Consider the following 16245-nt stretch of genomic DNA (forward strand, 5'->3'; position numbering starts at 1 on the left):
CAACTTACTAACAGTGTAAAAAAGTTGGCTAATCAAATAGTTATTGAATGGATGCTTTGACTGCCAAAATATACAATGCCAAACATTGGTTTGGCAACCTTTTTTACTTAATTGACTGATTTTTGTGGTTTGAATTGGCTACCATTACATAGATATAGCCACCAGCTTGAGTATATATTTGTTATGTGTTTAAACTTCTGATAGACAAATAAGGAATTGTAGCAAAACTATAGTTAGTAAATTCATGTCAAAGGCTTATCAAATAATATGGCATTGATATTGGGGAGAAAAAAGAAAAGGAAACGCATTGATAAGTAAGATAGGTTGCTACTATTCCAACTATAATTCTATTGGATTTATATAGATTTTTGAATTCCATAAATCTATCTATTCACCAATTGTTATTGCTATAAACAATTGAAAATGTTAATTGATTGGTAAGACAGTTTATGTTCAAGATTTTCTCGGACAAAAAAGGCAAACATGTCCTGGATAATTTCTGTTTATTTTATTCAGGGTCTCATGTTTCTTTACCACCTTTATTCAACATAGAAAAAATGTGAAATAATTTTTAGAAATACAGCAGGCTCGGGTCTATGTACAAAAATAAATTACTGCTTAAGGGGCCAGAAGACAAGGTGATATTATGTGTTTAATTTGCTCAGTTATGAAAGAACCTCCAGGGTATTGGGTTATGAAAAACAATGGTTATTTTGAGAGAAAATGGAGCCAAATTGGGTGGATTTTAAACACTTTCCAGTGTATTTAGTATTGGATGTGATTTCCAGGTTGGGGTGGGGGTGGGAGACTGTTCCATTGTTCACTGTATCCACTTTGGGGAAATACTCCTTCCTCCGACTCTGTTCTGAACATGGGCATTTCTGTAGATTGCTTTCTTGGAAATGGCAACAGAAAATGGTAGCAATAATAGGTTTTAAGGTGCTTGGCGGTGAATCATGCCATTTTATAAATTCATCTCCTTACACTTTATTTCCTTGCTGTGAGATAATTTAGACAAATGTCAGTGAGGGAAAAGAAAGTGATTGGTGATTCCACGTCCTCCAATAAAGCAAATTCCTAATTTTCTGTCTTTTATCTTTTGCCATTCTTTTGTGCTCCTCTTTGGCCTTGTCAAAACATATCGTTCAGTTAGAGACTAAAAATATTTTCCCATCGATTGGGGTTATTGATTTTTTTTAATCTGTACTTTGGCTTGAAGAGCGCGGGTGAAGGGTGAAAGTTCACCAGCTTAGTCTGCCGTTTTATCTGGACAGCAGAAGAATGTATTGGCAGCAGATTTGATTTACCTTGTTGGGCAGTTGTAGACACTTCAGCCACTGAAGACAACCCCCTAGCATGTGCTGCTGTTGCTGTCCTTTTTTTTTTTTTTTTTTTTTTTTGTACTCAGGGACTCTTGAAAGATCTGCTTTCTTGTTGATTATATCTTTCTGTTTCCAGGGCAGAATATATTTTTTCTTTTTAAGATTCCAGATTAGGCCTTTTGGAGATGTCATGATGCTTTCTGGAGACTCACAGTAAATAAAACAGTATTGCATGCATCTGTGGGTGCTTGGCCACTCTGCCCATTTGGCCTACAGTATCGGATCATATCCATTGATGATGTCACAGCAGAATCTGATGTGACTGGATCAAATTTGCTGAGATCTCTGTTTCTCCAGCACAGCTGATGAGATACATGTGCTCAGGACAGTGTTTGACTCTTAATTTGAGTCCCAAGATGGTACCTTAAGCTTCCTAATGAGCATCAGGAACATGGAAGGTGGCACCATAAATGCTTTTTTTATAAAGATTTTATTTATTTATTCATAAGAGACACACAGAGAGAGGCAGAGACATAGACAGAGGGAGAAGCAGGCTCTCCACTGAGCAGGGAACCTGATGTGGGACTCATCCTAGGACCCCTGGCCCATGCCCTGAGCCAAAGCAGATGCTTAACTGCTGAGCCATCCAGGCATACCTAAACACTGTTTAAAGAATAGTGTTGTGACTGAGAGTAGGGATTCTTTATAGATTATAGTCCCCCCTATAGCACTTGCTAGCTGTGTGACTCTGTACAAGTTGCCTAATGTGTTGGTGTTTTAGTTCTTTAATCTATAAAATGGGGATAGAAATTATATGTATTTCATTAAGTGGTTGTAGGTTTATGTGAATAAATACATATAAAAGTCCAGAACAGGAGCTGGTAGTGTTAAAAAACAAGAATTTCACACAGAAGAAGAAAGAAAAAACTGATTCTCGGGATCAGGATTTTGGGTTCAGTACCACAGCTGACACACTTTGGATCACATGGCCTTCACCCCCTGGTTGGTTTCTTGTTGTATTGGGTTTGAAGGTTCTAGAATGAAACCTGAGGTTGCTGACAGAAAGGGCTGCTGGACTCACCATGCTCTGTGGAGAATTACTCTGGATTTTCTGTCCCTGCTTTCATGTAGCTGGGGCTCTTCACCATCACTGTGGGCTCAGCCCCAACTAGAACCCACAACCATCATTCAACCTGAAGCACATGTACTTAATGTCCAGAAGACAGGCTTCTCTTAGAGAGGAAGCACTGTGGTGGATACAGTGGTTCTAGAACTTGATTGTATATAGAATCTCCTACAGGAAGCGTGATTCAGGAATATTGGGTATTTATTTATTTGTTACAAAGAGAGAGAGATAGTGAGCATAAGGGGCAGGGAGGGGAAGAGGAAGGAAGAGATGGGGCTCAATCTCATGGCCCTGAGATCATGACCTGAGCCAAAATCAAGAGTTGGACACAACCAACTGAGCCACCTAGGTACCCCAGGCTTTTATTTCTAGGTGACTTGGATGAAGGTGGTCTTAATTCATACTTTGGGAAACATTGATACTGTAGAAAGAACTTGGGCTCAGAATTGGATTTGCATTTGCTTGTCAGTTATGCTTATATGGGCCAGTCATTTAATCTCTCTGAGCCTTAACTATAAAATAGACCAGTAAACTAATAATATATTGAAAGTTTTGGGACACCTGGGTGGCTCAGTTTGTTAAGCATCTGCCTTGAACTTGTCATGATCCCAGGGTTCTGGGATCAAACCTTACCTTGGGCTCCCTGCTCAGTGGGGAGTCTGCTTCTCTCTCTCCCTCTGCCCCACCCCACTGCTTGTGCTTTCTCTCTCTCAAATAAGTAAATAAAATCTGAAAAGAAAAGAAAAGAAAAGAAAGCATTTAGCACAGTGCCAGACACCTAGAATATGCTCCATAAATGCTGAAGTTCTCATCCCTTGATTCTATTTGCTGTCTTGGACTCCAGAGAATTTTATACTCTGTTGGAATTAATTTATCTTAACTTCTTTTTTTTCTCACTCATGCTTGTTGTTAATTTCCTGTCTGAACTGCACCTGCTCTTACTATCCCCTTGTAAGCACTTCCCTGTTTAGATAAGGTTGACTGTATTCCTACAAGCCTTTGCTCTTTCTTTTACTTATCTGCCCTCAATGACGTGGTGGTGCCACTCCCACATCTGGGTTGAGTCTGTGTTCAGTGTTTTCGACTAGAATTCCTCTTGCCTTTTCTTGGCTATGAGGACTTTGGGTCTAGAAATGCTAAAGGCCATGGCTTGCTTCTGTGATGCAGCTGAGGCATCTCTTTCCTCAGTCCATTTAGTTCTCAGTGTTGGCATTTCTTGCCTGTTCTATCACTGCCCAGTAACACAGCCAGGTGCTTCCATGATCTGACTGATATAGGACAAATCAGCTAACCAACCTGAGTTAACAGATGTATCAGCCTGTCAGGGGCTAATGGCACTTTTAAAAAAAATGCTTAATATTTAAACTGGCTAGAGGGTCAAGACTGACTTTTTTGCAGAACTGAAAGCACTGAATTAAACTGATGTCAAAAAAGTCATTCAATTTGGTCTCTTCACTCAAACACGCAATCATTTGTGCATGTAGGGAAATGCCCTGTCATCTCTTTGGTCAATTTAGTCCAAATGGTAGTTTTCTGTAAATAGACCTAAGTCTATTTAGTCCAAATGGTAGTTTTCTTTAATAGACCTAAAGACGTATTTGCCAAAGAAAAAGTAAGAGGAATGCTGGTCTTTTAGGCAGATACCCCTGTGGGATGCTACTAAGATGTCAGCTAGGGAGGAAAATGAAAGATAGAAAGCAAAGATTTTTAGGGATAACATCAACATTGCTGAAATAGTAACTATCAACTTGCAAAAACCTAATGGAGGACTAGAAAAATACCCTGGAAATATGTTTAGTATAAGGCGTGGATGGAGAGACATGATCTTACTTTATAGTAGTAGCAAGGGAGATAATAATCTTAATAGGTCATTGGATTTAGGGACTATCTTAAATCTAGGATGATTAAATTTCAAGATCTTTAATTATATCTTCACAAGACCTCTTTTCCAATAAGATCACATTTTGATGTTCTGGGTGGGTATGAATTTTGCGGAGACACCATTCAACCCATTGCAACACATAAGGCCAGTAGGCATGATACAGCTCCATATGATGAAAATCCAGAATCTGGGCTGTATGAAGTTATCCCTTTCTGCCTCTGTTTCATTCTATTGTGAGAACCTTAAGAACATGAACTTGTGTAAAGAGGCCTGCATGATAGGTGTTCAATAAATATTTTCTGGAAAAGTAAGCTGGGATGGCAGTTCAGGACCAACAAAAAGACCCTGAGGATGAAACTGTCTCAGAAGCATCCATTTCTACTTCTTCCATGACCATTTTATTTTATTTTTCTAAAATTTTTAAAAATTTTATTTATTCATGAGAAACAGAGAGAGAGAGAGAGAGAGAGAGAGAGAGAGAGAGAGAGAGAAGCAGACACAGGCAGAGGGAGAGGCAGGCTCCTTACTGGGAGCCTGATGTGGGACTCGATCCCAGGACTCCAGGATCACGCCCTGGACTGAAGGTGGCTCTAAACCACTGAGCCACCTGGGCTGCCTTTCCATGACCATTTTAATTTGCTATGAATAGTCAAAAGTATGAGTCCACTTTTGTGTCCAGTAGACCATTTGGATCCAAAATATTTAATCTACTAAGTTCCCTTTTGGAGGCAGATAAAAACAGAATTGTGTGTAGTACAATGACTTTCTGAGAAGAGGGAACATCCAGATGTACCTTAATGAAAATATGCACTGAAATGGTATTAACATATTAAAAAAAGGATGAGCTATACACTGAATAGGGAGAAAACCAGTATGATTGGTCAAATTTACAACAAGTTTAGTTGACTGGCAGTAGTTAGAAAGGTGGCTCAAAATGAATAAATTAATTTACTGGTTCTTAACCCTTTAAAAACAGGATAAATTCATCCATTTGAGTGGTTTAAGGCTATAGTCACAAAGTGACAAACAGGTGCATAAAGACAGAGCATTCAGTCCATTTGGATATGGACCCTCTTACTAGTCTCAGAAAATTGATCTATTTTATTGCATCCTTTTTACAACCAATTCCAGCTGGCTGAATTGAGTATATTTTTCATTCTGACTTGTTGACTTCTGACCCATTAAGGCAGCCAATCCAATTAGGCAGGTTTTCTGTTGCTTTGCCTCCTGACAGAGCATCTGATTGGCTCACAGTTCTTGCTAAGTGACAGTCCTTCCACACTGTGGGTTATCTTTCTTAAAAGGATCTTATCTCCTCTTCTCTTTAAAATGCCTGTATTTTTTCTGGTTATGCTTAGGTTTGGGTTTTAGAACATTTCTCGTTCAAGTACTTGAGTTTGGATGCTTTAAGTTAGGACCTAGGCTGAGTGGGTTGCTAGGGTTCACATTTTGACACAGTCCTTGGATTACCAACTCTGTAGGCTGAATAATACTATCCCAAAAGATATCCACATCTTATTCTCTGGAACCTGTGTTATCTTATATGACAAAAACAGAACTTTGAAGATGTGATTAACCTAAGGATTTTAAGAGGAGGAATATCCTGGATTGTGAAGGTGGGCCCTAAGCATAATCACATGTTTCCTTATAAAAGGGAGATTTGACACAGGCACACAAACGAAGGAAACCATGTAGAGAAATCAGAGGGAAGAATCAAGGAAAGAAGATGCTAGGCCAGTGGCTTTGAAGATGGAGGAAGGGGTCATGAAGCAAGGAATCTAGCTCTAGAAACTGGAAGAGGTAAAGAAGCAGATTTTTCCTGAGAGCCTCTAGAGGGAGCATGGCCCTGACAACACCTTGGTTTGGACCCACTGAAAATGATTTTGGACTTCTGGACTCCAGAACTGAGAGTGAATAAATTCTGTTGTATCAAATTTGAGGTAATTTACTAAAGCAGGCACAGGAAACTTAGATGCCAAACAAGACCATCCCTGCCAGGACTAAACCTCTGCTTCTGAGAAACGTGCGTTGCAGGGGGATTGACACCAGCTATGCTATTCTTCATTTATTTGTCTATGCTTGTTTTTCAAGTATAAATTTGAATGTCATTTTTGACCTTCAACTCTCATCTGAAATACTGTCTGAAAATATTTGGTGAGATTTGCTGGATTAAAATGAGAGACTTCATAAGCTTCCCATGTAGCAATCCAGTTTCTTTGGTCTATTAAAGCTTTTTATGTCAAGGTTACCCAACCCTGAGGTTATTTATGGACCCTCCTTTTCTTTTTTTTTGGGGGGGCACTAATTTTCATTTAACTTTATGGACAGGTAGCACATCATTTACCTGTTCCTTCTTGAAATTCTCTGGATGGTCTCTGGAATCTCATCCTTTGTATTAGTCAGGGCTCTCCAGAAAAACAGAATTAATAGGATATCTAGTTAGCTAGCTAGCTAGCTAGCTAGCTATCAGTCATCAAGCTATCTATATGATTTCATTATATAAGTGTGATAAAATATTTATTATAGGAAATTGACTCACATGATTATGAAGGCTGACAAATCCTAAGATCTTCAGCTGGAAACTGAAGACCCAGGACGGCTGGTGGTATAGTTTCAATCCAAATATTGGCAGACTCAAAACCCAGAAAGAGCTTATGTTTCAGTTCTCATATAGAGGCAGGAGAAAATACATGCCCCAGCTCAAGGCAGTCAGGCAAAAGCAGTTCACTCTTCTTGTTGAGGGTCAGTCTTTTTTTTCTTTTCAAGCCTTCAATTAATTGGATGAGGGCCATTGACATTAGGAAGGGCAATCTTCTTTACTCAGTCTACCAGTTCAAATATTAATCTCTTCTAGTAGCATCCTCACAGACCTACCCAGAATAATGATTGACCAAATATCTGGATAACTTGTGGCCTACTCTAGTTGATACATAAGGTTACCAGACAGATCACATTATGTCTTACTACTTTTCTGTTTTTCCCCCTGCAACTTTATTTTTATTTTCATTCCTAAATGTGAATATCCTTCAGCGCTGAGGCTGCCTATCTCCATTCCTCGTCTCTAAACAGTTCCTGGACACTTTCTTTCCCTCACACATACTCAGCTCCATCCCCATTCCTAACTTCATACTGAGCGGTTAAAACCTGACTCTGTTAAAATACAATGTTCCAATATTGTACCAAATTTCCTACCCTTTAGATGTCCATTATTCTAGTAATGGGGTTACCATCATTTTAGGTACCCAGGCTTAAAACCATGAAGGTATCATCAAATCCATCTATTTCCTTTTCTTTTCATAGAAAAACTCAACTCTTTTGGATTCTTCTTTAAAAGTTTTTCTCACATCCCTCCCTTCCTCCTTTCCTCCCCATTCCTCCTACCTGCACAATTATATAGCCAACACTATGTGGTTCTTGCTGCTGATCCTGATCTGATTTCATTTAATAAACACTTCCTCTGTGCTAGGTGCTACACTAAGCACTTTACATATATTATCTCACTTATTTGACCCCCAAATCCTTTAAAGCAGGTATTTTTGTCCCATGCTTTAGAGGTGAGACAATGAGGTCAAGTGATCTGTGCAAGCTTTCCTAGCTGGCAGGTAGCAGAACGAGTATTAAAACCCAGGCCTGAGTCCACAGCGGGCGTTCTTAAAACCCTTTGTATAGTGCCTCTTTGGATTTTCTAAAATTTCTTCCAACTCACAAAACACTCCCATTCCTAATCTTTTCTATAACCACTGACAATAAAATCTGGAAACATGACATTTGCCAGTTTCTTTCCCTGCTGAAAACTTCAGTGGCTCTCCACTGTGCAGGGGACTTAATTCCAGTTACGGCTGCCTTAAAGACATTTTCGTCCCTTTCTGCTTCACTGCCTACTCCCATTGGACTTAGTTGTCTAGATGTACTTCCATTGCTTGGTTTATACTCTGCCTTCCATCTGCTGTAGTTGTCCTTTCTAATCCAGCTGGTACTCAGAACATCCTTCCATGTCTAGTTCATACGTCTTTAGTCTGGAGAAATAGCCAGAACCTCCCTACTTTTATTTTTCCACTCAGAACAAAATAAACCTTCATCCCATAATTTTGGTGAGCATGTGACTCATTGTGTTATCATTTATCATCTAGTTACCAGCCTATCTTCCTGATGGAGTAAATTTTTAATTCTGACTGACCAACAAGTATGAGTTTGACAGGGATGGGTTGGCATCCTACTCATCTCTAAATCGCGCTTCCAGATCCCCTCTGCCCTGGAGGACTAAATCAACCATTCCTTTCTTTGGAAGGGTTTGGGGAGGGGGTTGTGGTTACAACGCTTAGCTGAGTCCCTCTTCTTGAATTGCCTCTAGCATAAGAAAGTAGTCCATATTTAGTGATTGGTTGATGTGAGGGTACAAATGTCTGGCCTCTTATTTCAATATGGGGCAACTCATAAGGGCCATTCCAGTCCCAGAGCTCCCCATGGGATTGACAAAGTCCTTTGTTATCACTATATTACTCTTCAACTTCTTCCTCTGTCCAGTCATGCTTCCTGACCCCCTCCATGGGTGTAAATCTTGAGGGCATTCCCAATACACCATTTGCACACAAATTTTCCCTTCAGCATTTCTTTCCCAGAGAGTCTCCCTATGACAGGGAGATCTACACCTGGCTGCCGGGAGGATCTCAGTTGAGTCTGGGGAATTACCATTTAGGATGTGGGCTTTTTCTTATTTTCCTATTTTCACTACAGTGCCCTTGCCTGCTTCTTTGTCATAGTTTGGATTTTCTTTGGTTCATTTTCTCCATAGAATAAGCTTCTTGGTAAGAGACCCTGGTTGCCTGATGGCTTGGGAGGAAACCTGGGAGTTCGAATTATCCTTATACTGGCATTCATCCGAATGTCCTATTTTCAAGCCCACCATCTCCTTTTTTCCATGGCACCAAAGGTCTCTAATTCCTGAGTCTTCCCAGGATGCTGTGGTGGGGTGGGGGTAGGGCGCTGGCTTATTTCCTATTCTCCTCTGCAGGTATTTAGTTGTCAAAATTTTCACTTCTTGGGGATCCATGGGTGTGGCTCAGTGGTTTAGTGCCTGCCTTTGGCTCTGGGCGTGATCCTGGAGTCACGGGATCGAGTCCCGCATTGGGCTCCCAGCATGGGGCCTGCTTCTTCTCTGCCTGTGTCTCTGCTTCTCTCTCTCTGTGTGTGTCTATCATGAATAAATAAATAAATAAATAAATCTTTAAAAATTTTTTTTCACTTCTTTTAATTCCTCCAACTACTTTCTGACTCCTGAGATTTTTTTGTTCTCACAAAAAAATGTCTCCTTGTTTTCTTTACATTTGAAGGTTTGTAATTTTTACATTCTTTCACTCTCATTTTAGTGGGGCTTCTGATGGAACCAGGGTTTAGCACAGGGTAAAACATGCCCTGCTTAACTTGGAGTACGGGAGTTCAGGGTTTGTTGCCAACGTTGGAGCATCTTGATTTTACCTTAAAAGAAAGGTAATGGTTTCTTAAGACATATGTGGCATTTTATTTGAAAATATATTTTTATTTATTAAGGGAAAAATTTGGGTCCCATGTGGAGTACTGGGTTAAAATGAGCAGGAATTCATTCACCAGAATAGTGGCAAAGGAATCATCAGCCTCTGTCTTACCCAGGCACATGCAGCATGAGACTGGCTGAGACTGAGACTTCCCTTTGGTATGCCTAAGCATCCAGAGAGAAATGAAACCCTTCACCGGTCACTCAGATATTTTGTCTGCATGTTAAGAACCATCAGGAGGTGCCTAAATATTTGAATGTTTGGTGCTCTGTAGACAACATGTCTGTGTGACCGCCTGAATTTCTCTCATCTAATTTTGACGATTGGCCTCGTGGAGATGTAGCCAAAGTCTGATCAACTGCATCACTGGATGTGTCAATTACAGTGAGATCTGAGGGTTGTATATTAAACATCCTGCTTTTTTTTTTTTTTTTTTTTCAGGCTGCGTTTGATGCCCGTAGTTACATTTCTGTTCATGAGTAGTCCATGTTTTGGGAACACAAGAATGTTTTTGAGAAGATAAGGGATGATTTCTGGAGAGTGGGCATGTGTACTAGAGGTGGTCTGCTGTGCAGCAGACTGCCAATCAAAATATGCCAGTAATGTCATTCAAGGTCAGAGACCCAGTGAACCGCCAATCAAAGTCATAGGGCTGTGCATGTTCACTTGTCAGTGTTAGAAAGAGGTCACTCTCTCTGTGGTATGGGTAGTGTGTGAACAATGGAGTATTTCAGTGGTCAGAAGCACATTCTGCTGCCTACCCCCTGGTGATTTCAGGATGCTTGCCAAGGTTTTTCCTATCCTACGAGAATATAAGGCAGGGTGGTAGAAAAGCTGAGGGTATTTTTAAAAACTGAGTTATAGATTCTGATTTCTGAAAACAAACATGCATGGTAGCTAATTTAATATGTAGCTTTGTTAAATATTATTTGCTTAAAATCTCTATATATGAGAAAGGATAACAAAGAAAAATCAGAAATACAGTTTTAGATATCTAAAAGATATCTCCTTTAAACATTTTGTACTTGGTATTCTGTTTTCTTTCTTGTCTTAACTCAGCTCATCTTTATCTTGTTGATTTTCATCATACAAAGATAAGTTTTGCATTTATGGAAAAAATGACAATTTTAAGGATGTGCTAACATCAGAATAAAGCTTGACAAATTTCAGTTTTGGGGTCTGGAAGACAAAAATGATAAGAGTTTTGTAAGCTATGTATTTCAGTAGGGTCTTGGTGGATTTTCAAAACAGCGCCTCTTAGAGGGCAATGGAACAATTAATCATAATCAAGAATATTAGCCACTGAAAGTTATTTCAGTAGCAGCAAATGTTATGGTGGGCAGATGTACAAAGTTCAATCAGGGTGTCTCCCTGATGGCAAAACCTCCAAATGAGTCATGTTCTGAATGTTTTGCCTCCCCATGATAAAATATTTAGGCAAAATATTAATTACACATGCTTAGCCTTATAGACACAGACTATATGGCTAAAATGTTCAGAATTCATTTGGATCTTATGTATATGCAAGTATAATCAACTACTTTAGTCATATTCTTATTTAGATAAAAATATTAACAATAGCATTTTGAAAGTTCAGAAATAAAACACTAGATTGAAACAAAGGGTATGTATAGTAGGTGTGAACACTAGGTAGAGATTTTTCAAATTTGTAGAATGATCTGTGAGAAATACATGCAGAGTGGGGCCATCAAGCATGAGGCTTTAGAGTTGGAAAGATCTTTGGGGTTTAAAATTTTCATTTTGTAGGTGGTGGTACCTGAGGCTATTGTGAGGTGGCATAGATAGTTAATGGAAGAGGCAGTTCCTGGATCTACCTTTGAATCCTGGGCTCTTTCTCTTCTACCAGGCTTGTGAGAGGCCTGTCTGTTTTCTAATTCCCTTGGGAAAGCTTGTGTAGAGGTGAGTTTTCTGAAGCTGCTCAAGAGGTGAAGGGGAGAGAGCCTTTAGGATCTGGAAGGAGAGAGGATGCAGTGAGAAAATGCTCAACAGTGGCCTGGGCCATTCAGGTAAGAACCAGGGTCCTAGGGATGGAGAAAGCAGGGGTAAGAAAAGAGGATGCTCAGAACCATCCAGTGAGCAAAACATTCTCTTTAAATTGGGCTTTACCTGCTCTCAACTTTGGATTAGAAATATTCTTAGCTATCAGCTGCAACAACTTTTTACTGGTAGATCAATGTTTTGAGAGGGACAGACTCTAGACACAGAAAACACCTGATTCCAGCATTCAGCCTTAGCTGACTTGTTTAATAGTAGAATATGGGAGTGAGATGTGTGGGCAAGGGGATACAGATCATATTTTCCTTCTCTTACTCTGATATCCTGATAAACACCCCTAGGCTTGGAGGAGAGATTAAAATCCACGAAGACAAAAGAGGAGTGATTCAAGCGTGACCGGTTTCTTTCACAGATGTGAAGGGGGCTGGCCAAGAGGCACAAGGCAGCCAATTTTCAGCTCTGACAGCTGCCGAGGTCATCAGCTTCCTAACGGCACCCCTTAATTCCTCTGAGGCCAGGGTGTCCTTTGAACTCAGTGGTTGTTACACTTGCAAAGCTAAGCTGAGAAGGGGAGAAACCTGAAAATTTTGCTGGCCACTGAGTACACAATTACCAGGACATTAAAACCTTAGGCTAAGGACTTAGGGTTCTCCTATCTTCTTTGACCTACAAACCAGTAGTTGCTCCCAGACAAGTTACACACACACACACACACACACACACACACACACACACACACACACACTGCTTTCATGAGACAGAAAAAGGGAATGGTATTTATATGCTAAGAGCTTCAAGGGTGGCAGCAGTACTTTTCTGAGAAAGCCTAATGCTCTAGTTCAAAGGATGCTTCCAGTGGGAGTGGGGACTGAAGAGCTGAGAAAGATTTTCTGTGAGGGACTCTTGTTATGGCTGGATCTAAGGACTTGGTGAGAGCAGGGATCTTGAGAAATGCTGGTGGTCTTGCATTCTGCTTTTGAAGGGGTTTCAAGTCCTGGGGATTCATGGTCTAACACTTGTGCTTCAACTTAGTGAGTGAGAGAGGAGGGGTGCTGTTTTCACTGCTCCAGACCATGCCACTTGGTATGAAGTAATGATGTGGGGTTAATGCCTGAGAAGTCTGCATCATTAGGAAACCCCCAATACAAGCAACATAGTGGCTAAGGACAGCACTTGAAAAACTTCAATATAGTAGGACAGGGCATGGTCTATTATTTAAAAATTGTATATAGACGGGGATCCCTGGGTGGCTCAGCAGTTCAGCGCCTGCCTTTGGCCCAGGGTGTGATCCTGGAGTCCCAGAATTGAGTCCTGCATCAGGCTCCTGGCATGGAGCCTGCTTCTCCATCTGCCTGTGTCTCTGCCTCTCTCTCTCTCTCTCTCTCTCTCTCTCTGTCTATCATGAATAAATAAATAAAATCTTTTAAAAAATTGTATATAGAAAACCACATTACTTCAGCAATAAACCATGACTCATGAACGACATGTGAATGGTATTAGGATTCTCATCAGATAAAACCTGAAGCACTTAAACTAAAATGAGTTAGGATTTTCAAAATCCTTAATCTGCAGAGAGTAATTTAGCTTACATGGTAGGCAGTTCCTGTAAGAGATATAAAATAATATTGTTCAACCAAACTTTTAATTTTTTCTTCTTTTCATTGTTAGTTCATTGTTATCTATATTTATCTGTGATACCAGATACAATTTTATGCTTGTTCTGTATACAGGAAACACCTTGGACTCACTCACTGCTAATGAGAGGCAAGAGGTCCCTCCTGGACTGCAAGTGGATTCCTTTCACCTTTACGCTCGTGGTCCAGGAGTTCTGAGCTCCCTTTCATTCTCTGTCCCCTCTGTGACTATTGTGGGATGGGGTATGGAAGATAGCACATCACAAAAGCCATCTCTGTCATACTCTGCTTAATACAACATGAAGGTACCTTGTGCAGGGTGGCTGCTCTTCACTTATCCATGTGTTCACTTGTTAGTCCTCCAAATGAAAGAGGAAATATGAATAAAAGGGAACTCTCATAAAGATTCCAGAATAGACTTTCATTGAAAAGCTCCCAAATTACACTAGTGATTCCACAGTTGTCATAGTAGGAGATGGAATAACACTTGAAAATCATTGTTTGTCAGAGAAGGTGAGGGATATTTTCTGGTGTTTCTTTCTATGGCTTCTTTCTCCCTTTGTCTCCCTCTATCTCTCTCATATCCACCTATCTACCTATTTAAAAAAATGATTTATTTATTTATTTTAGAGAGAGAGTGTGTAAGTGAGGGAAGGTGCTGAGGGAGAGAGATTCTTCACTGAACAGGGAGCCTGATTCAGTACTCTATCCTAGGACCCTGAGATCATGACACCTGAGCTGAAACCCGGAGTCTGACACTCAACTGACTGAGCACCCAAGCTCTCCTTTAACTGTCTACCTGTTTACCTACTCAGTCCCAAGTCTTGAACAAAGACCACAAATTCTAAAGATGAGGCTGGCCTACCTTTGAGAAGTGGGGCATCATCCTTGATGGAAATGACTGCTCTTTTCCCTGATTTTGGAGCTCAAGTCACCATCTCTCACTTAACATCACTTGCCTCGCCTGGCATATTTCCCTCAAGACATTCATGTCTTCACAACTAGATTCTAAGCTCTCCAGGAGCACAGACCTTCCTTTTTGATCTCACTAGCACTGCCTAACTCAATGTCTTGCATATTCTGGGGCTCCCTACCTAGAAGTTTGGCTTAGATCAGGGCACTTGGTCATCCTTGCCACAGAGAAAAGACCAAGGTACCTCAGGGCAGAACCAGCCACTCCTGGAGGAATTCTTCCTCACTGGAACAGAAGTGTTATCCCACCTGTACAGGGGGGAACTGTACTGTCCAGTGAGGAATGTGCTTCTTGAATTCTTCTTTTTATCTGTCTTTGCTTATTCAAGGAGAATACAAGGAGATACATTATTTCTAACTACATCCAATGATAGATAAAATTCTTCATGTGCCTCTTCCTCCTTCAGGGTATTCACATTAAAATGGTTTTCCAGTTTTATTGAGAAATAATTGATATACATCACTATATAAGTTTAAGGTGCATAAGATTATGGTTTGATTTACATATACTGTGAAATGCTTACCACAATAGATTTAGTTAATATCTCTCATGTCATATGGATACAATAAAAAGATAAGAAAAACTATCTCATTGTGATGACAACTCAGGATTTACTCTTTTAACACTTTTCCACTATATCACACATAGCTATAGTAATCATGTTGTACATTACATCCCTAGTACTTATTTATCTTATCACTGGAAGTTTGTACCTTTTAACTCCTGTTAAATTCAGGCAAATGAGATGGAATGATAATTATGGGAATTGCAGGTATCAGCAATATTTTTCTTTTGGGGGTGGCAGTGTGTGGTTGTAATGTGGGAGAGACAGCTGCACACGGTAGCCAGAGAAGGGGATCTCTATGCAATTTCTGAATTGATACCTGTGAGTGGCCAATTTCTCTGACAAGATAGCCAGAGGGATTTCCCTTTTGAATCATGTTTTGGCTTTTTTTTTTTTTTTTTAATGGCATTCTCATTCTTGGCAGTTAAAGTTTCTTGACCTTTTGCTGGATAAGTAAGGAATTGAATGGGAAAAATATCTTAGTGTCTATGATTATTTTTTCTGTCCTGGGATGCTAAAAAAAGACTTTGCTCTTTGTTTCCCATTTAATCCCTTCCTTAGCCAGCCATCTTCAACTTTTGGCTGCCTTGTCCTTTCTGGGATTATGATATTTCTTGGCACAGGTCGAAGAGCACTTGATTAGGTCTGAGATAGCAGCTGGCAAAGCACCCTGAGCATAGTCAGTTTATTTTAGAGTTTGAGTTATTTTGTTACCTACTCTGAGCTCTGTCTTCTTCTGGAAGGAGTTCACGATCTCTATTCGCTGACGTGACATTTCCCTGCCCTTTCCTTCATTCCAAGAGCTTCTTTCTGTCATTCATAACTCTGATTCCAGAGTGACCTACTTGTGTTTGGATTTTTATTCCTGCACACTTTATAGTGACATCTTTTACTTTGATATATAGAATCATCTATCTTTTAAGAATTTCTCTGGTGTTCCTGCCTCTTCTGTGGAATATAATTCTTCAGGCCATCTCCTTCCCTCTCTCCATGTAATCTACTCATAAAGCCTCTTTCATGACCCTGTCAGGAACCCTTTGCATTTTTCTGACTGCTGACTATATTTCCACCTTACTAGTTGATCCTTCTCCTCCCTCATCTTTCAGTGGGAACCAATGCTATTGCCATTCTGAATTATTTGACGTTCCCTAGAAGTGCCACACCCTTTCATGACTCTGCACAGGTTGTCTGTCTAC

The 16245-nt window shown here is 40.1% G+C and overlaps 1 long non-coding RNA gene across 1 annotated transcript; it reads right to left on the reverse strand.

Annotated features, from left to right (window-relative positions):
- Positions 1-9577: 9577 nt before the first annotated feature.
- On the reverse strand, positions 9578-13930 carry LOC102152470. Its single transcript, XR_005381668.1, has 3 exons — positions 13821-13930; positions 11697-11832; positions 9578-9805 (listed from the first exon to the last, which is right to left on the reverse strand). It is a non-coding gene; the product is annotated as an uncharacterized LOC102152470 (long non-coding RNA).
- Positions 13931-16245: the final 2315 nt, after the last annotated feature.

This window comes from Canis lupus, chromosome 30 (assembly GCF_011100685.1).
Source record: "Canis lupus familiaris isolate Mischka breed German Shepherd chromosome 30, alternate assembly UU_Cfam_GSD_1.0, whole genome shotgun sequence".
Lineage (NCBI taxonomy): Eukaryota > Metazoa > Chordata > Mammalia > Carnivora > Canidae > Canis > Canis lupus.